This window comes from Boleophthalmus pectinirostris, unplaced genomic scaffold (genome assembly GCF_026225935.1).
Source record: "Boleophthalmus pectinirostris isolate CB_2022bp ecotype Guang Dong unplaced genomic scaffold, ASM2622593v1 HiC_scaffold_22, whole genome shotgun sequence".
Classification (NCBI taxonomy): Eukaryota; Metazoa; Chordata; class Actinopteri; order Gobiiformes; family Gobiidae; genus Boleophthalmus; species Boleophthalmus pectinirostris.
The window spans coordinates 17,557,055-17,580,087 of record NW_026571190.1 but is presented as its reverse complement, the minus strand read 5'-3'; the positions used below and the strand labels follow the sequence as shown (position 1 = coordinate 17,580,087).

General features: G+C 39.9%; 1 long non-coding RNA gene across 1 annotated transcript; it reads right to left on the bottom strand.

Moving 5' to 3' along the window:
* Window positions 1-21,144: 21,144 nt before the first annotated feature.
* Window positions 21,145-22,577, bottom strand: LOC110158351 (uncharacterized). The gene is made up of 4 exons (XR_008632860.1): window positions 22,531-22,577; window positions 22,198-22,301; window positions 21,702-21,851; window positions 21,145-21,310 (listed from the first exon to the last, which is right to left on the bottom strand). It is a non-coding gene; the product is annotated as an uncharacterized LOC110158351 (long non-coding RNA).
* Between the last annotated feature and the right edge of the window lie 456 nt (window positions 22,578-23,033).

Below are 23,033 nucleotides of genomic sequence, written 5' to 3'. Positions count from 1 at the left end.
AACTCAAATGACAATGACACAAACACTGAAGGTACTCCCGTAATCTCACCCGAAGATCTCAGAACTGCACAAAAAGAGGACAAGTCAATCAGTGAAGTGATACAGTTGAAAAAAAGAGGATGGAATCCAAATGAAAAGGATAAAAGACGAATGACACGTGAAACACTGAGACTAATACATGAGTGGAATAGACTAAAACTTGAAAAAGGACTGCTATACAGGTTTACTGGAAAAAGGAAACAATTAGTTCTACCAGACAAACTGAAAAAGACTGTGTTGAAATATTTGCATGATGATATGGGTCATGTAGGTGCAGACAAGGTCATTCACTTAGCTCGAGAACGCTTTTATTGGCCATTCATGCAGCGCGACATAGAAGAGTATGTCATTCGCCAATGCACTTGTCTCAAACAAAAACATCCGTGTGTCCCAGACAAAGCTCCAATGGGTTCAATCACCACAAGTGCCCCATTTGAACTTATATCAGTAGACTACCTTCATCTTGAACCGAGTAAAGGCGGTTACGAGTATATACTAGTCCTGGTAGACCACTTCACGCGTTTTGCGCAAGCTTATCCAACTAAAAATAAGTCAGGCAGAACGGCGGCAGAGAAAATATTCCATGACTTCATTCCAAGGTTTGGATACCCTGAAAAACTCCACCATGATCAGGGTCGAGAGTTTGAAAATGGTCTATTCCAAAGACTCCAACAACTCGCGGGAATAACCCAGTCTCGAACTACCCCTTACCATCCTCAGGGGAACCCTGTTGAGCGTCTAAACAGAACTATCCTTCAAATGTTACGTACCCTGCAGGAAGAAAAGAAAACACAGTGGAAAGATCATCTGCCTCACATTCTCCATGCATACAACTGTACAAGACATGAAGCAACAGGCTACTCACCATTCTTTCTTTTGTATGGTAGAATGCCTAGACTACCAGTAGATTTGCTTTTTGAAACATTAAAACCTGAAAAAAAGTGAACTGTAAAACAAAACAAGAATATACTGAAAAATGGGCAACTCGTATGCAAGCTGAAACAGGAGACCGCAATCTCAGAGTTTTACACAGAAATCTTCTGTTACCAGTCAATGATTTACCACTGGAAAAAGAACATCAGAACGTAAACCGGACAAGACAAAAACAGAGAAAAGAGCAAAGACAAAATCAGGAAGCTGCTGAGCCAGAGTCTGAACAGTCGGATGAGGAGGAGTACACGTACAACTGGCAACATGTAGCAATATCTCAAAATAAAACTCAATCTCAATCACACTGTGACCTCAGAGCCACAGCACCTGCATTCCAACCTGAAAGACAAAGTACTCAACCAATCCAAGAGCCTGAACAAAGTGCACCCACACAAATTGAGGTTCAGAACCCCGTTGTGTCAATCCCAGCTGTCGAATTTGAAGCAGCACCAAGGCCAGCGCCACTAGTCACAATTCCAGCTGTTGAATTACCTGAAATGGACAATATCGATAATGTGGAAACAGAACAACAGTCCGATAATGTGTCTAATGCACATGAGGAAACTGGAGTCCGCAGATCCACCAGAACCATTAAACCAAAAGAAATGTTCACTTACCATCAGTTTGGACAGCCATCTTATCAGGCATGGAGACCCGAAGCAAATATGATGCTTGTTTGGGTCCCTATGCCCTATCACCCAGCTCAACCTGACCTGTACTATTACCCTACTCCCGTATGGACATATTAGACCTTGAAAAAAAAAACTTAAGTGACCATTCAGATTATCCTATGACTTCTTAAGACTGTGTGTGACCTGACTTGAGACACTTAGTGTAAGATGCCGGAGTCATCTTTTAAAGCAGGGGAGAGTGTAGTAGGTGAGTGTAGTAGGTTGAAAAAAATGCTGTATTTAAGTTTTATATGGAAACAGACACCCCCTCTATTTTGTTGAATGATTCCTAGCGTGCCTTTTGTTTTGGGTGCAGTACATACTCCGACCAGTAGAGGGTGCCGTTAGCGCTACTGTGGGGACTAGGGGAACACGGCGTAGGCGCAGCTTCAGAATTAAACAAGCTGTGACCAGACTAACGTGTCTCCTCTCCGTCCATTCACAGCAACACCACACCTTTAGGCCACACAGTTTAACCTTAACTGTGTGCCACTTGCTACCGCCCAGCTTTCCCCTAGGGCTGGCGCCGGTAACATATGACAGTGTCAATAGGCCGAGTCACTGGTTAGATCTGTGGAGATCAAAATGTTAATGTAACAATTATTCTACATCATATTAGATAACTAATCTAAACTAGTTAAAACCACCAAAAGGCTTATAATCTTCTTTGCATTTTAATGACATCCTGCTTCTTTCTCACCCTCTCCTTCGTCCTTGTGTTTTCCTTTCAAACAAACAGGTGGCTTTTTCTTTGCCAAGCCCATGAGAGAGAACAAGTACGTGACGATGATGGACCCCTTCCAGAAGAAGTATGGGAACTGCCTGAGCAGTGCCCTGATCTTCCCTGCTTTGGTGGCCGATGTCCTGTGGGTGGCACGCACCCTCGTCAGCCTCGGTGAGCAGCACTGAGACCTGGGAATGCACACTACACAAGAGCACTGAAGTGGCTATTTACATATGATACCAAAGCACAATAGATAGACGGCATTTTATTAACTCAAATGGGAAATATAGTACTCTAAAGTACTCCAAGGCTTCAGGGATTCAAAATAACTTAAGAATAATGAGTAGAGAGGGTGAGACAATCATTCAACAAACAACCCAGGTGTCAATGTTTTGTTTTCACTCTTTTGTTTGGAGCAGATAAATGCCTGCTTCTTTTCACATTGACTGTGAAACATAAGCTACCACAGTTTTAGCATTATCGGCTGGCTTCCCCACTTTACTGTAAGTCATCAGGGTTACGTTACATTGGGGAACACATTGGATAACACTCAAGACTCTAAGATGAGCTCTTAAAGTGCTAACGAGCCAGTGCCCTTTAGTTGAAGATAGTCAGGAATGTCCTCCTGCTGCTGCCCTAGAACATTTTATTATCAAACACATTTGTTTGTTTATTCAAACATTCATTAAGATGACTCTCAAGTGTTTAATATATATTGGAGGCATTGTATAGATTCTTTTTTCAAATTCTTCAGTTTTTCATTCATCAATTCTTGTGATTTTTTAAATATAAAATAGACTATAACATTGAGTGTATGTGTCTTGCGGTGAGTGTTTTGATGCTTTGTAGTTCGATGGTATGCGTTAATGCTGTTTTCTTTTTCAGTGTTTTTTGAAAAATGGAGCTAAACATCCAGCAGCCTGTTGATTGTGAAAGGTGATCATTTACTTGAAGCAGATGTACTGTATTTATAGACATGGTTTGCCATATTTGCACAAAACAATGGCAGGAGATTAGTATTCAAACCTATTCTATATTTAACATAAACCATATTTTTCATGAAATGTAATGAGGCAGGGATAGCATTGAAAGCTGTGTTGGCTCCATACAAGGACTGGTTGCAGGACAGGAATGCTGCTGGGACCTTTCAGCCTGAACCTATTAAACCAATATAGACACAGGGGACCCCTCAGGCCTGTTGTTTCACAGACAGTTACATGCGTATGTTAGCTACAGTTATGCATGGGACATACAGGAGCAGACTGAGCCCAGGACTGCACACTATTTGACCCTCAGCACTGTTGCTAAGAGACTGTTTATGTGTGTGTATGTTCCATTTAAACCAGTTTAGTGTGAGACGTTTAGCGCCAAAAAAACGTAACATTAAAACACTATTCAATACCCCTGTCGCTGAACTATGTCAAATCCATTTCATAACACTGTGAAGTTTCAACTAGAGCCTGTTACGCATGTCTGTCTATCAGAAGTGGGTCAGTGACCTAAAAACATTTGGGGGTACTTCATATCTCCTTTCGCCCATCGCTGGTGCTGCCAATTAAGCCACCGGATATCGTCACACCATTTTTCTGCCCAATTTTAACTCAGCACAGCTCGGCACAGCAGACGTGAAATCCAGGGCCAAACTGGGAAAAGCAGCCCCCTAAGAATGAGGAATGATATGGCATTCCTTTCAAAAGACCTCTCACATAGTTGACAAGTGAGTAGTCCAGTTTAAACACAAAGGTGTTAAATTGAATTTGAAAACATGTTGAGGATTCAATTTCAATTCTGTCAGCTGGGCAACGATTTTAGCCATACATCCAGAACAGTGCTATCAGCATCCTGATGAGGGTGTGCAGATTTGATCATATCACCCCATCCTAAAATCCCTTCACTGGCTCCCTATCCCACTCAAGATCGAGTACAAGGTCTCCCTCCTCACCCACCAGTGCATCCACGGACAATCCCCCCAGAACCTTAAGGAACTCCTCACTCCCCTGACCCCCTCACGCACCCTCCGCTCTGCATCCACGAACACTCTCCAACCCCCCAGAACCAAACTCCGCCCCATGGGTGATTGGGCCTTTTCTGCTGCAGCTCCAAAGCTATGGAATACACTCCTCAACCACCTGAGAGCCCCACAGTTTACTTCTGTTTTTAAACGAAATGTTAAAACATATCTTTTTACCAAAGCCTTTTGTTAATTGTATTTTATTGGTTCTATGTTGTGCACGGTAATAATTTTAGCTTGATGCACTTTTATGCTGATGCACTTTTATTCACTGTTTTTTACCTGTAGCACTTTGAGATTATTTTATGTAAAGTCCAATATAAGTAAAATGTATTATTTAAAAAATATATATTACTATTAGAATGAAGACGTTTTGCTTGCTCATCCAAGTGGCTTCTTCAGGTCTGCTCAAATTTCACATGGACACGTCCTTATATCTACCTGAAGGAAGGAATTAACTACACTGAATCTAACAAAAACTTAAGATACAGTTTTAATTGTATTAAGCTAAATGATTAAAGAAAAATCTACAGATACAAAGAACATAACAATGAGCAAAGACATCTTATGATTTAAGCTGCATGGGCACCCAGAGCAGAAACAGCCTTTAGCACAGATGCTTAACTCTCATTTACGTATTAGAATTGCGGTAGGAATAAGAGGCGCAGTTTCTAATATTAAATCAGGTGCAACAGGACTTCCGGTGGCGCGGTCTGTGCGATGGACGTGTAAAGCGTCGCTCTGATTACAGCCTGGCATATATCCCCAAAATTCGAGGATCTTTTACCATATATTAGTCATTGAAGTAAAGATGAGTGGGGATAGACAAATGAGGGGAAAGTCCGGGACAAAGGGACCTACGGAGAAGAAATCTTACCCGAGTTCTAATACTGCTAGCCTAGCTAGCTTGAGCGATGCCGAGAGCGAAGCTAATGTTAGCCCTATGGCCACAGACAGCGCTACCATTCGCGCGATTATGAGTGAAGTTATGGCCAAGGGCTTGAACGATCTTAAAATACAGATGGCACAGGATCTGGCGGACTTTCGGGAGGTAATCAAGGGGGATATTAAGAGCCAACTAAATGACATGAGCATCAACATGGACCAGAAGTTACAGACTGCTACCAGCCAGATTGAGGATGCTACACGGCGCTTAGAAGAGGTTGAAAAAAACGTGGCTGGAGCAGAAAAGTGGGACTTGGCCGTGAAGGACACATTGCTTGAACTCTTAAACAACCAGAGGGATTTACAGGCTAAGTTGTCTGACCTGGAAGGGCGCTCCCGGCGCAATAACATCCGAATTTACGGTGTCCCAGAGAACACCGAGGGTACATCGGTGCAACGGTTCATTGAGAGCTTTATAATGACTGAACTGGGGGAAAGCCTGGGTGTCCAACGGGGCACCGAGCTTGGTATCGAGCGGGCCCACCGAGCGTTGGGTCCACAACCACCACCCGGTGCACCCCCGCGCTCCATCGTTATCCGTTTCCTGAGGTTTACAATAAAAGAGAAAGTTCTTCAATCGGCCTGGAAAAAGCAGATGTATGTTCAAAACAGACGCGTCTTCTTTGACCACGATTACGCGGCAGATGTGCAGCAGAAGAGAAAAGAATATGGCCCGATAAAAAAGGTGCTGAGAGAAAATCAGATTCGCTTTCAGACACCATTGACGAAGATGCGGATCCATTTTAGCACTGGGGCTGTTACTTGCAATGACCCGGGTGCCGCTGCGGAGGAGTTGGAGAAGCGGGGCTTCTCGGTTGGTCCGATTCGAGTGAAAAAGCCCGGAGAACACACCGCGGACATCCTGACCAAGCTTATGCCGTGGCGCACGGCGGGCTCCCGCCGCGCTGGTCCTGAGTACCAGGAGAGCATCAGAGAACGGCTGCGGGGATTTCAGAGGACCGACCGGGACGACACAAGTCATGAAGATTGAATTACTTCTCAAGACGCCACGGATTTGGACACGTAATGATTATTACATCGTTAGTATGTACGTAAGTAAGACTATTTGAGCTTATACCGACGGGGAGCCTCCTCCGTAACCAACGTGACTAATCAGAACATACAAGAGGTAACCCATTACTTGGTATTCTTGGATCTTATAGATTAGTTTTAGATATTTTTTGTCCCGTGACATTGAGGGTTATAAATAATGGCTGTTTCAGTGTGTTTATAAAGAGCCACCCACTTGCTAGGGTAATACACCCAGTCTATTCTACATAGAATAGAATAATTGACGAGGGGCCCCACTTGTTGGCTGTTTCCCCTCACTGTTTTATTTAGAGGAGTTAGGTTTTCCTCTTTGTTGGAAGTACTGTTTTTTCTTCTTTTCTTTTTTTAATGATGCTTATTGTTTTTTCTTGTTCTGAGTTGTCATTTTTTATTCCTCATTTTTTTTTGTTTGTTCAAGGGCGCAAGATTACATGTAAAAGATGACATAGTAAACATATTAGAAAAATGTTCCAATATTATAAGTTTATTTCATTAAATGTAAACGGTTTAAACAGTCCCATAAAGCGTAGTAAAATGATAGCAAAATTAAAAAGGGAGAAAATTAATATTGCTTTCTGGCAAGAAACGCACCTGTCTCATTCTGAGCATGAAAAGATTAAAAGATTGGGTTTTCGTAATACATTTTTCTCTTCACATAAATCAGGAAACAAAAGAGGAGTTGCTATATTGATCTCAAATAAGATTAAATTTGAATTAATATCTGAAACTGCAGATAAAGAAGGTAGATATATTTTTGTCAAAGGGAAAATAGAGGGTAAACCAGTAACTTTATTCAATGTATATGCCCCACCCGGAAGCCCATTGTCTTTCTTCAAAAAGGTTTTTGATTTAATAGCCTTTGATAAATATGGTATTTTGATATGTGCAGGGGACTTAAATTTAGTGATGAACCCCAAGTTAGACACAACAAATTGCACGAGGAAGAAGACTTCTGTTGAGTCCTGGGTAAATAAAACAATTCATCTTTTAGGTTTAACAGATGTTTGGCGAGACATACATAGACAGGAAAAAGATTTCACATTTTATTCTGCTCGCCATAACATGTACTCAAGAATTGATTATTATTTAATGTTTAATAGTGAGCTCCATAGAGTTAAATATTGTGGGATTGGACAGAGGGACCTATCGGACCATGCAGGTATCTATTTAAACTTACATTTAGATTGTAGTATAAAGAAAACAAACTGGAGATTGAATATTGGCATGTTTAACAACGAAACATATAAAAAAGCAATAGTAGAAGAATATAAGGAATTTCTATCCCTTAATAATAATGGGGAAGTCAGTTCATCTATTCTATGGGACACTGCTAAAGCCTATCTTAGAGGAAAACTTATAGTCAAAGCAGCATTCTTGAAAAAATTAAAGCATAAACGACTACATGATTTAGAAAGAAGACTGAAGGTTCTGGAAAATTTGCACAGTCAAAATAAGGATCCTTCTTTGTTGACCTTGATGCGACCTATTAAGCAAGAAATAGACCAAATTTATAGTGAAGAAATTGAAAAGAATATAAGATATATGAAGCAGAGGTATTACGAGGCTGGGCCAAAAGCTGCAAAATTATTAGCTTGGAGACTGCGCAAACAACAAGAAGAGAGGACAATTTATAAAATCAGAGACCCAAATACAAACAAACTATTTACTAAACCCAATAAAATTAATAAATCATTCGAAAAATATTATACTAAACTGTATACACACATTGGTGAAACTGATAGTGATAAAATTGGTAAATTCTTAAATTCGTTAGACCTCCCCTGCCTAGGTAAAAGTCATAATAAATTCCTTATTGCTGAAATTTCTGAGGGGGAAATCAATAAGGCTATTTCAGCTTTAAAGACGGGTAAATCACCTGGCACAGATGGATACCCGGCTGAATGGTATAAGATGATGAGAGAACCTCTGCTTCCATTGCTTAAAGAATGTTTCAATAATATTATGAAAGGTGGTGCTCCCCCCCCCTCATGGAGAGAAGCCTTTATATCTGTTATTCACAAAGAGGGCAAAAACAAAATGGATTGTAAATCTTATAGGCCTATCAGTGTTCTTAACATAGATTACAAACTTTTCGCATCAATTTTGGCCAGGAGAATGGAAGAGGCCATGTCATTCCTCATAGATGTAGACCAAACAGGTTTTGTTAAGGATCGCCAAACACACGACAATATACGCCGAACTATTCACATTATTGACCATATAACAAAGACAAATTCCTGTGCAGTCCTTCTCAGCTTAGATGCCGAGAAGGCTTTTGACACAGTTAGTTGGCAGTTTCTCTATCAAGCTATGGGCCGCTTCGGCTTCTCAGGTCAATTCATACAGTGCATAAGGGCATTATATTCATCACCGACTGCAATGATCAAAATAAACGGTGGCTTGTCTAACACGATAACACTCAAAAGAGGCTGTAGACAAGGATGCCCTCTCAGCCCATTTCTGTTTAATTTGTTCATCGAGCCATTAGCCCAGATGATTAGACAGGAAACTGAGTTAGAAGGTATAACTATAAGGGGTATAGAATACAGAATTTGTCTGTACGCGGACGACGTATTAGTAACGCTGCAAAATCCAGGTTCTAGTATACCTCAACTTATGAATGCCCTTAAAACATTTGGGTCCCTTTCTGGATATTCTCTTAATGTCAGTAAAACTCAGGCCCTCTTATTCAATTTTACTCCTAGCCCGGAATTAGTTAGAGACTATGACTTTAACTGGAAATTGTCACAGATTGAGTATCTTGGGGTAATCATACCAAAAAACCTCTCTTCACTTCTTACCATAAACTATGCAAATACCACAAAGCGAGTGAGGAGAGAGATGGACAGGTGGGCTTTGCTTCCTCTGGACATTGGTGACAGGATTAGGTCAATCAAAATGGTAATTCTACCCAAATTATTGTATTTATTCAATGCATTGCCTGTGGAGATCCCACTGGCACAATTCAGAGAATGGGATAAATGTATATCTAGGTTTGTGTGGAATTCCAAGAAACCACGTATTAAATATTCTATTCTTCAGATGCCGAGGGAAAGGGGAGGCCTGGCCCTACCTTGTCTAAGAACTTACTATATTGCAGCCCAGTTACGGTCACTAATACTTTGGTGTGATGAGTCCTATGAGGCAAAATGGAAAGGTATGGAGTTCTCGCTGTCTGATACTCCAATGCAATCAGTGCTTGGCTGTGTGGACTGTGCCAAATTAATTTTGCAGCAAGGGAATTTCTGTGTTGGTACAGGTATTAATATTTGGCTACAAGTTGTAAGGATGTATGGCCTCCAGAGACAAATCAAGTTACTGAGTTGGCCGACGTGTGATCCACACTTTCTACCAGCAGTAAACGACCCTAGATTTAAACAGTGGCTGCCCTTAGGTATTACAGTATTCAGCAGTATTATTTCCAGGGGACAAATGGATAGTTTTCAGAATCTCTCTCTTAAATTTGGACTTGGCAAACATGATTTTTTCAGATATCTTCAACTCCGTCATTATTTTGTAAAGGAAGTGCAGAGTGTTCTGACTGGAAATCTCTCCAACTTAATTCAAATTATAAGAGATATTTATAAAGGGTCTGGTACCAAAAATATTGTAGGCAAAATTTATAAGGGTTTACATTCAAACGACAATAAGACATATCTTCATGTAAAATATCAATGGGATAAAGATTTGGCAATTGAAATCCCAGAGGAGCTCTGGTTAGAGGGATGGAAATCTCAAAACCTTACTACCAATTCACTTACTTGGAGAGACTTCTGTTGGAAGAGCCTGGTTCGCTTTTTTATCACACCGGTACGCAAGTCAAAGATTTTAGCAACTCAATTCCCCTGCTGGAGAGAGTGTGGCTCTGTCAGGGCGGACCAGGCTCATATATTCTGGTCATGCCCAGAAATAACTAACTTCTGGAAAAAGGTGGTTGATCTAATGTTCTCAGTGTTGGGCCTCCAAGTTGATTTGTCTTTCTTCACCTTATTTCTTAGCATACCCCCAGAAGGCTTAAGTAAATCTGATGCATATCTATTTAGAATAATTCTTGTTTCAGGGAAAAAGGCAATTACAAAATGCTGGCTGAAAAAGGAGGCACCTACAATGGGACTTCTGAGACAAATTATCGGACAAATCAGAGCAATGGAAACCATGACATTTGGTCTCCGCCTACAACGACACAAGGGAGAAAAACATTGGGAAAAATGGGACTGTTACATACAATCCATGACCGATTAATCGCGATATGGGAGCTGTTGATTGTACATGTAATCTTGCTTGATTGTTATAGTTTCTTCATTATTCTTTGTATGCCCTAAAACCTTCTTAAAAATAAAGTTACAAAAAAAAGATTTGTCCCAGTTTTACAGAAAAAAAAATAAAAAATAAAAAAATCAGGTGCAACACACCCACAAATAGCACATGCAAATGTTCAGTATGCACCTGGCTTAGTAAATATGGCCTCAAGTGTGAACTGTGCTTGAGTCATATTTGCATACCTAACCATCTTCAGATAGTGGGGTACAGATTTGGAAAAGAAGTTGTTAGAGAGGAGGAGTTACAAAGGCAACTTTTGTTAGGAAAGACAATCCTTCTTTGTACAGAAATGGGGAGCTTAGACATCATTTATCCCCCTCAATTATAACTCCATCCTAAACCAAAACAAGGCAAACTACTATGATAGCCAGTATACTAATAGGTGTGGGAGCACACGTCAGGGGCCTGAATGATGATGCTAATATGACTCTGGCACAGTTTACACTGACAACACAACTTAGTGTAGTTCAATAGACCAAGCTAACAAACAGAAACTATAAACAAATACTTGTGTTACTTTGAGTGTAGTTAGCTCCTTTGACCAGTTGACAGAATTTATGCTTTTTTTTTCTTTTGCTATGGCTCATATGGATCATAACAACCGAGGGATTACTTTGTGTTACACAAAGGAAACTGAAAAAAAAAACATGGCAGCAGCCAAATCATACCAATACAAACTATTCTTGGTTCAGTTGAACTTCAGTGTCTTTTATCGCATTGTCGGCAAGTAAACACCCCTGAAACATGTATATAGCAGGGGTAAAGGATTGGGGCAAAGGGTAAAGGATTGGGGCAAAGGGGTAATGGTTGGGCAGTGCAGGGTGAGTAGCGATCGATGGCGATCTGACCCTTTTCTGTTTAAGGCTGGTTGTGGTGTGGCTGCAGCAGCGGCTGGGGCGAGGCTGGCACTGAAGAGACGGTCCAGGTAGTGACGTTTTGCTTGCCTTGTTTGAGTAACAAAATGTTTTCTTCTTTTCATTTGGAAGTAAACTTTATTTGCGTTGCTCTTTCAAGGGACATATACATTCTATTTTAATATTTTATTTGGGTTTTACTTACCCAAAGAGGTTTGAATATTTTAGTATCACAATCAATAGGCTGCTTCTTTTTTCTTTTTGGAAGACAGAAGTTGATATTGTGAATATTAGAGTTGTGGGTTGTCTCGTCCAAGCTTTTGGACATTCTTTAAGATACACTTTATACATTGTTTTGTAACTATGAAATACAACAAGTAGATAAATCAAATCACCTTCTTGTGGAAGTGATTTTGTGAAATTAACTCTAATAACTGTTACTACTTGACTAGGATTGTGCATGCATGTCCAATGTACCCATCGCTTGCGTGGACCAAGCCTCGTTTCCATAGGGCCGGTACGGAACGGAACGGCGTAGAGTGTTTCCACTGCTTAAAGCGAGCAGTACCGCCCCCTTTTAGGGGGGCAAAGCGGACTGCTGGAGGTTCTACCTTTCAAAGCGCTCTGGAATGGTTGGTACCTGGGACCAGCTCGCAGTCAGCAGCGACGCACACGTGGCAACACGTAAATACTGCCAACCATGTTACTGTTATTTAACAGCGCTGCAGAATGGACAACTGCTTTTTTATCAAAATTCCTCTTCATTTTGGTCTGAGAGGAGGCCAGAGCTTCTTTAGCCAAAGAGCAGGCTCTTTTTAAACGCTCTCTGAGTGTAGAGACATATTCAGAAATGTTTTTGACTGTTTTTGTAGGAGTAATGAGCTGTTCTTTGAGAATTTTCAATGGGCCTCTGACTTCATGTCCGAAGACTAGCTGTGCTGGACTGAAGCCTAATGATTCCTGACTCAAGGCAGTGCTTTCTCAGCATCGATTTCATAGTCTGATGGAATCTTTCAAGTGCACCTTGACTTTCAGGATGGTATGGACTGGAGGTGACATGTTTGATTCCCAAAGCGTGCAGAGCATGGGCGAAAACTTTGGATTTAAAATTGGTACCTTGATCCGTTTGGACAACCTTTGGCAACCCAAATGTAGAGAAGAACTTTACCAGAGCCTTGGTGATGACAGAAGAGGTGATTTTCCTCAGGGGTACTGCTTCAGGGTACCTGGTGGAGGCACACATAATAGTGAGCAAAAACTGATTTCCGGTTTTAGTTCTTGGTAACGGCCCCACACAATCAATAATGACTTTTTCAAATGGCTCACCCATCACCGGTATTGGACACAGTGGTGCAGGAGGAATCACCTGGTTAGGCTTTCCGGCCATTTGGCAAACATGACATGTTCGACAGTGTTTAACAACACAACTCACTTTGTGGGTTTACAGGGTCACCTAGGCAAACAGGTGCAAGAACTTGTAGTTCAATTTATTTCTCAATAACCCTACGCTTGATCTCTCTTTTAACATCCTGCCTCTGAACATAAATGTTATAGTGAGCTGCAATACACAACAGGTCGTCTTTGCGACATTTCTCAAGTATTTCATGACTGGGATTATCAATGAAATCTTGAAAATCAAAACCCATGATTGCTCTCTCTCTAGACGGAATGACAGTGACTCAAGGATTGTTTTATAGATCGTTAGATCCCGGACGAGCCCCCACTTTGTTACGACCCAGCTCGTTTGGGGTGAGGGAAGTAACAAAAATAAAACCAAGATGTAAAATGGAATAAATTAAGTAATGTTTAATTAACAGGAATGTAAAGGTAAATTAACAAAACACTAAAAAAATATACAGAAAACAACCTAAACTAAGAAACAGAACAACAGAATAAACAGAGTTTTGTGCCAGAAAAGGGGTCACGCAGGCTTACACAAAAACGAGTGGTAAAACTTAGGGACACACACTAAACTAAACACAAGTTCCCCAAATTAAACCACATAAACCCACAAACAGAATTGAGTGACCAAATCAAAAAAGGCACAAAACAGAATGAGACTAAACTACATACACGAAACCAAAATGGCATACTGGCCACCAAGGCCAGCAGCCCCAAACAGGTGCTGGCAATCTCCTTAAATAGGGCGAGGTGGCTGCAGGTGAGGTGGGCGTCGATTGCCCCACCAATCACAGACCAGGACTCCTGCAGCAGGAATCAAGAGAACTCTGCAGAAATATTACAACTAAGGCCTGGGGCCGTAACAATCTTGATAAAACTACAGCAATGACCCTGACCACAGCCGTATCTTTTAGGCATTTGAATCAATGTATTGACCCCCAAACAATACCTGGTTTTGTTACAGTTGCCTGATATGTGACATTTACTTGTATTGACGCAATTACATGTTTGTGTTTGGAGCTGCTAACGGTGCATTATGTAACATTTCTTGTGGGGGGTTGTCATCTGCCTGTCTCCACAAACATGCTACTGCTATGCCTGGAATGTTTTTCAGTTGCAGTGTTTTATGGCTTAAAACATACCTTGCATTCTAACTGTAAGTGAGCTCACCTTTCCTCTGATTCAACCTGTAACTTGTCCTGGAGCTGTCATCCGCTTGTCTCCATGGCGATAGATAAGTTAACATTCCAGGCAAAATAGTAACATCTCCATTTACAAGCGAGGAGCATGCTATTCACAATGAAAGTTACATAGTGCAGCTTTAAATATATATTTGTCAAGTTGTTGTTAAGGTAAATTATGCTAAGGCAGATTTTTGTTTCTGTTGTTGTTCTGTCTTTGTTGTTAATGAATAAACATGAAGACAATGATTAGAAATTAGAAACTTTATCTCTCAGTGAATCTCTACATAACTATACACAAGTAGTCATTTATATTTACTGATGCTGACACTGCTCACACTCTTACTCATGTATACACATTCTTACACACACACGCACATAAACTATGCCTTGTCTGCTGTGGCGGTGTATGCATTTGTATTGTATTGTTCAGTATTGTGTTGTATTGTTCTGTCTAATGTGTGCATGTTGTATATTGCAAATGAAATGAACTAAAAAAAAAAAAAAAAAAAAGCAAAATTGGAAACTTGTAAAAATGTTGTAAAAAAAATAATTATTTTTGCCATGATTTGATCCAATGCAAATTCTTATTCACTTTCCCCTCAAAAAGCATTTGTCTACTACATAATTTCCTGCTTTATTCATTAGTATTTTTATAATTATATGCTGTGAACTATTTGCTCCCACCTCCTTATATAAATAACTATTAGTGTGAACACTTGTTGTGTGTTAGAACTGGCGATTATCCAGGAGGTACCCAAACCTCTCAGCCAAAACTACTGGGATCGACGCCAGCTGCTGCGAGCTCTTAAGGACACAAGTTAAATATAGGACAGTCTTATGCAAAAATCCTACCTTTCACTATTCTAAAAAAAAAAAAAAAAAACAGATGGTAAACTAATGTTGCCACAATGTTCAAGGCAATTTACGCTGTTGCCGAGAAAAAACATGAAGATGCAAGGGAGTCCAGTGCTGTTTTCCTGGAACACATATAGAACGAAAGAAGGGAGACCAAAGAGGAGCTAAGATAACCCTGACTTATCCTGTCAGAAAGTCTAATCCACAAAATATGTCTGACTCTGCGCCTTTCCAAGCATTTGGTATTCTTGAGCTTTTCTTAATACAGAAAATAGTGAATGGCATAGTTATTAGCACTCTCGCTTCACTCCAAGAAGGTTGTGGGTTTTGACTCACAAGCGGGACTTTCTGTGTGTACTTTTTCTTTTTCTCCATGAGTCTGGACGGGTTTTCTTCAGACTCTACAGTTTCCCCCATCAATACAAAATATGCATCACAGGTAAATTCCTCCAGCTATGGTAGTCCGGACCAAGCCTAGCTCAAATCTGGCGATGGATCCCTGGATGCAGCATTGAAGGATGGGGCAAATGCAGAGGGCAGATTTCCCTGGGGATGGGGACAGTAAAGTGTACCTCCAGAAAGGTGGTCAAATGCACCTGTGAATGTTTTGGTTGAGTTTTAAGTATTGCACAAATGTGATGAAACTGTTAAATGAAACAAAAAGTGCTGATGCATCACTTTTACCTTTATTTGAAACATTACAGCCCAAATGTATTTGTATTCAGTTTGTATTCAGCCTGATTTAATAGGTTTTTAGAAAAATTATATATATTTTTTTATATATCTCCCTCTTCTACTATATGTATTATTGTTCCCATTTGTGCTTTAAAATCACATGACTTGTATACCCAGAGTGATGTTGACCTACACTTGTAAATGTGTACTGTTGAATTTCTTGGCATCAGTAGGAAGAGCATTTTTCTCACACAGGCACAATTGTTGAATGCTAAACCAAACACATTCTTAACACCAGTATGAAAATATGCACAACTGTCTGGAAATGTCTGGTTCACGTGAGACAAATAGCCATTTTGATTTCACTTTTTGTGATGAATAAAGATGTCTTTCTGTCTACAAATATTTATTGCACATCAATGCGTGCTTTCATCTTTGTGTACAAGCCTAGTTGGCGTCTGGTTTCTTGAGGAAAAGTGCAGCCACCAGACCCTGCTATCTGGACAGACTATTAAGGTAAAGCCCTGAAAGAGTGAACCATATGGACATAACAAGCAGCGCTTTGTGGAGGAAAAAGGCCAGTTCTCTTCTCCCACTAACAGTGAGAGAGAGAGAGAGGCCACTCAGACAAACATATCATTTGGAGAGGTGAGTTTGTTTTTCATAAACTAAAAACTGTGTTAGCAGTTAAGCACAGTTTTCATATCAATCTTTATATTCCAAAAGGTACATATCTCATCGGTTCATGTTGTTTCTTTCTCAGAACACATCTTCATTGTTTTCACTTTAGTTAGTGAAATTTTAAAATGTATTTGTCTCAAACATTAGGAACTAATGAAAGAGTCAAATGAAGCCAAAGGCTTATTCTGGTTCCACTCCTCATGTAAAATGTGTTGATAAACTGATGATTGCCAACACATTTTAGATAAAACTATTTGCACACAATTTACATATCTTCATATTAACAGAATGCTTCTTAAACAAAACATATTTTAATCTCCTTTTTTATAGTTCTCAATTAACACTTTGTCAAGGTTCATTTATGAAGCATACTTAAAATACAACACTGCCCAAAGTGTTGTACAAATTTAAAATGACTAAAAAACAGTTGTTAAAATGCAATAAATACAACGGTGTTATAAAACAAGAAAACAGGAGGTAAAAACAACAGTGCTAAGCTTGTGTCAAACGCCAGTGCAAAAAAGGTCAGTTGTTAATAGAGACTTAAAAGTTTCAGTGTTTGAGGTAGATCAAATGGTCAGTGGGAGGCTATTCCATAGTTTGAGACCAGCATTTGCAAATGCTCTGTCTCTCATGGTTTTAAGTCAGGAGTGGGAACTTTTGAAAAAAAGCAACTGGTCACATGACCTCAGGGCTCTAACAAGAGAATACACTGACAGCAGTTCAGACAAATGACAAATGACTTCAGACAAATGACTCTCCAACTGGTCTAAAGGCAAATAAGACAGTGAAAAAACAAAAGTAAAGTGAAGACTTTAGCCATAAGTCTAAGCTGAAAAAAGATTGTTTTTACCACTGTGCTTATTTGCTTATCTGATTTAAAAGAGCTGTCAGTTGTGACTCCAAGATTTTTTTTACATAGGGATATCTATTGGAAGATAGAAGGCCAAGAGAGTGGTTTATATCACTTTAATTTAAATTAAGAACATTTTATTTCACCCAGTCTTTAACTTCTTGAAGGCAACGCTGGAGTGACTGACACACATTGCTATCAGGTTTAAGAAGCATATAAATTTGTATATGATCTGCAAGACAATTAAAAGGAATTTTGTGTTTTCTGAAAATAAACCCTAGGGGCAGAATAGACAAAACAAAATTGGTCCTAAGATTGAGCCATGTGGGACCCCAGAGGCTTTAGCAAATGAGAAAGTGCCAATACTCACTGAGAAATGTCTTCCTGAGAGGTAAGATTTAAACACATTTAAAGCTGCTCCTTTGATCCCAACTCAAGATTCCAGGCGTGCCAGTAAAATCTCATGGTTAACTGTGTCAAAGGCCACAGTGAGATCTAAAAGCACTAAAACTGACCAGAGTCCACTGTTAAAAATATATCTGTTTCTGTGCTGTGGTATACTATTTAAAACCAGACTTTTATCATTTTTTTAAAATAAAATTTAAATTAAAATTACCACCTTGTTTAATCTCACCACTGAGTCCATTCCTTAAAGCAGGGATCTCCAACTTTTTTCCTCGGGTAAGCTACCTATAAAAACTGAAAATTCTAGAGAGCTACTAATTTTACTGACTGCAGGAACTAAAATATACATAAGAGCCAAGGCAAGACTTAGATAGGGTACATTTAGATAAAACATAAAACTGGATTTATTTATGAATGCACAAAGTCAGGTATCACAATGATAGATTTACAATAATAATAGACATTTAATTCATAAAATTTGACTCAATAGGACAATACGTGTGATTTAGAAATCCCTTGGCAAGCTACTTGGACAGAGGTGGAGAGCTACTGGTAGCTCATGAGCTACAGGTTGGAGACACCTGCCATAGCTACTCCATAAACAGTTATGCCTCTGATTTTAAAAGGTGGTCCATGCATACGGGTGCTGTAGCCAAAATTTGCTCCTCAAATTGTAGACAGACTGTTATGTGGCGAGGAGGGACCCAAAAAATGGACTGGAGACCGGTTCACAAAAAATGAAAAAGGATAATTTATTTACTACAGGTAGAATGTGAGCAGGAGCAGGGCTTGGAGCAGGGCAGGAGCTGGGCTGGAGACGGCAGGGAACACCAGATAAGAAGCAGGTAAGTAAAACGTCGAGGCAAAAAGGTAAAAAGCAAAAAACTCAGAATGAGGAGCCAAGAGGTTCACCGTGTGTTGGTAGCAAACAATCTGGCAGAGTCTCGCAGGTGAGCAGGTCTCAAGTAGTTGGCTCTTGATTCCTTGCAGGTGAGGCGAATCAGAGGACCAGAAGACTCTGCCCACACAAACACACACACACACAGGGGAGGGAGGACCAGCCATGACACAGTCTCTTCTTTTAAAAAATGTTTGTATATTGTATGTCATTGCATTATTTTTCACTATACACACAAGTTGACTGATTTTAAGTTTAACAATATCTTTAAGCTTTAAACATTGTGATTTCTTAAATAAAGCATTTGTATTATCTCAATTTCCTGACTGATATATAATCTGTATGTCTCTTTTTTGTAAGATATATAATCTTTGCATAAGGATCTTGTGGATATTCCCTCACAATTCGGTATAGTAATTGAAATATGGTTCCACAAGAGCACAGTACAGAGTATGTCATGTTTTAGGAATTAATATAAGCATCTATATAGTACACCAATGCTTCTGGCCATTTTACCACACAGATGATTTGCATGTGCCTTCTAACGCAATTTGTGGTCTAGAATCACTCACAAAAAATAGTCGAAATGTCAATTTTTTGCCAAACCAGTTGATTTTAATTGGATTGCAGTTAGCTCACTTACCTTATGCATTCTGTGCATTCGAAGTATTCACTGCAAAAAGTTCAAAAGTGCTTTTCACAACATTCAGAGACCAGAGCAGAGTTACTGGGGGAAGGTACAGGAGAACATAGGACCAATCCAGTTGATAATTCTATAGAAATTTGTTAGCTGGCTCTGGCTCTGTGTACATTAGCAGGGGGACTAGGTTCTGCTGACTAATAAGTGCTGGGGGGACTTTAACTTTTTTACCATCCTCCTCAGTGGTTCTCTGTACAAAAAGATAACTCCTTTAGAATACCTGTTGGATCAAATCTTGTATGTGTCTGTCCATCTACTGCTTGCTTCTGTACCAAGAAACCACTCTTCACATCATTATTTTAACCTCGATATGTATCTGAATGCTTTATCTAACAATGATGATTGTCGCAACAATATCCGAAAGTGTATTTCAGCATTCAGCACACTAGATCACCAATGCGTTCGTGTGTGGATTTGAAAACATTTCAGCTTGGTCAAGTAAGGACACTAAGGCTGTGTCCCAATTCGAGGGCTGCAGCCTCCGAAGGCTGCGAAGGCTGGGTCCTTCGTCGGCCGCGAAGGCTGCAGCCCTTGAACTGGCCTCCGCGGACCTCCAGGCCGTTGCGGAAATGGGACAGGTCTAGACCATGGATCTATTAAAATAACTGGATACAGTATTGCTAGCTTGTAGCTGCCTCGAGTTGACGTAGTGGCCACTCAGTGGTACTACAGTCGAAAAAATCCCATGGGCCGAGAGAAGATTTTTCTCATAGAGCGCAATGTAATCACAACCTGCTCGTGTTCGGCTGACACGGCACCTACAACTTTCAAAAATGTCGGATTTTGTGGCGATTTTTACCTATTTTTAGATCATAAACTTTTTCTCGCTCAAAATCCTTCAGTTGTCTTAAAAAAACGCTTTATATTCGTTAGCTCCGGCTCCGCTCTCGTTCCTCTCGCTCTGATTGGTCAAAGCGATCACGTGATACACGAGCTCGCGCTCCGTGCGTGTGGTCGCGTGCATTCGCGTGTGCCCGTGGGAGAAAAGAGCACTACTGCGCATGCTCGGTCGGCCCACAGCCACCGGAAGTACCTAGCTGGGCTAGGCTAGTCTGGGATCATGCGCCATTGAGCTCAGCCCATTGACTTGAATGGGCGGCCATTTTGGAACCTGGGGGCTTGGTCTAGACCTAGGAGCCGCTCCCCTGTCGCCTAGCAACCGAGGGACGCTGCTAGCGCTAATGCTAATGCTAACACGCTCCGCGCAGATTACGCACACGGATCAGTAAAAAGAATACGCCTAGGTCATCAAACTGTCGGATTTTGTGACCAAATTAGTTAATAATTCGCATCCAAATCTTATGGCCAAAACCGAAAATGTATGTTTAACTTTTGCAAAACAAAATGGCTATATTTAAGGGATACATTTTAAATAGACTAAATTATCTTAAAATAAAAAAAAAACTGTGATGAGATATGCATTACTAAATATTATCATTATTAAGGATTTTTATATTGACCAGGGATTACATTTATACAGTCAGTTTCTAAAGAAAGAAAGACATCTCTCCTGAGAAAAGATGATTTATTAAACAATCCAAGGAACTTCTGGAAATACTTTATCATAATATGAAGTCAAATATTAAACCCATTACACACACTCTGCATTAACAAGTTAGTACAAACAGCTGTATGTCAGTAAATCTCATTGTGTTCCCTTTTTGCTGAAGCAAGTGACAATCAAAAATTAACAAATTATCTTTGCCAGATATGATCATGTGGAATACCACAGCTTATCTGCAGTACAATAGTACATTCTTATAGTACATGTAATTAGTTACTATCAAAAGAGACACCAAATAAATGGCACATTTCACCATAAATCAAATGTCAGTACAGGCTGAAAAACATTCAGAAACACTTATGAGCAGATGTTTTAATTTCTGTCTCACACACTTGTTCAGATCATATGAGACTCTGGACCTCCTCCTCAGAGACTCAAGACATTGGAGACATGGACAGTGGAGACATGGACATTGGAGACATGGACATTGGAGACATGGACAGTGGACTTGGACCACTCAGTCTGATGTATCTCTCGTCTTCTGGAGGAGGAAGAGCAGAATGGTTGTTGCGTCTGATTGATTCAAAGTTCTGTCCTGCAGAGTGAAAACCTGTAATGACACACACATTAAGAACACTACAAAACTATTAGAGGAAAATAAGTTTCACAGAGCATGCAGCCCCAAAGAACACCTGGACTCCCTCCGCACTATTTACATTTATTATTATTTATTTAAACGCAAGGGAGTGAGAAAACAATTTTGATTCTTTATATGCTTTTTGTATGAAGAATTGACAATAAACTATTTTAACGTTGAACTTAAACTTTGATGTACATTCAGATTCAAAGGCAGTTTATATCTGAAACAGCTAAATGAATAGAGGAATCCCACACATTTGAAAAATACATATTTTCACAATTTAAATCATAATTTCAACATGAGCATGATTCATTTGCAGCTCTTATTATTAGTAGAGTTTTCAATGTAACATGCCCCATACCTAATCGTTGGCAGGAGTCTGGGTCAGCACCTCCAGCTCAGTGTTGGCTTTACTTTGTCATCTGCATTTGACCCATTTTATGAATCACAAGCATCTTGTCGGCCAACAGTTCTGTGGCCCCTGCAGTGTGCCGTGTCCTCATACAGGAGGCTGCAGATGAGAAAAGAAAATTCATGTAAAACAGATTTCTCATTGTTATAACATTAGATGTGACAGACCTAACAGACACAGTCAGGTCGAATCTACACCAGTGTCTGCACAAATCTGTTAAACGAGCCTCATGTCCATCATAAATCTGACCTGTCCAGGCAGGATTATTTACTCTTCACTTTACAAACATGCACGGATTGTTAAAAGTAGATAATGTATTCCCTGAATGAAATGCACACGTTGGAGGCTGATATTATGTGATTTACAAGTAAATATGAGCTTTGATAGAGTCAGACTGAGTCTTTTTTCAGTTGAATGTATGAAATAATGTGTGTTTTCATCTTACCTCCGAGCTACACTGACCAACTGTTTACATGTTTACACTGTCCGTGAAAACGTGGAGTTTTCTCCTCGTAGCTTCTTTAAATCACTCTGTGGGCTTCTTTTCCCCTAACAGTAAAAACATGATGAGTGTTTGATGGAAATGTGTCCAAATATGAAAGTTTGAGCGGACTTTTAATCGCATTAGCTGCACATTACTAGGCAACCTTTAGCTCAAAACTCCGCGGTTCACGCAGTTAAAAACAAACTTATTTGACAGTTTTGTGGGAGTTATGGTCGTATTTTACGTTTACAGTTGTGTTAGTAATGATTTCCTAAAGTTAAAAGTGTTACTCACATGTTTTTCTCCGCTCTCGGGACCGGCTTTTTGCTCCGTGTTTTCGAACATCTGACATCATGAGCTAACCAGTGTGGGTCCTTGGGCAAGACCCTTCGTGCTCCTGCCCACCTCATACAATGATGAGAGAGAAAGAAACGTATGACATGCCGGCTCAGACGTCGCCCGGCCAAACAAGGTCTGCATCAGGTGCTGGGGAACAACACTGTAAACAAAATCTTGTCAAATTTACGGTGAAAAACTGGCAGCTGTGGTTGCCATTTTTTCACCGTAAAAAATACAGGGACATTGTATATGGCTTCACGGTAAGGTATATTTATAACTGTAAAAATAACAGTTAAAAAAATTTCCTTTAAAGATGAATTACTGTTAAAATAACTGTAACATCGTATATGGCTTGATGGTATAACTGTTGAATTCACAGTTTAAAACTGTTGCTTTTACAGTGAATTACTATCTATCTCACATAATGTCTTACCCTATTTTATGGTTATTTCCTGTTA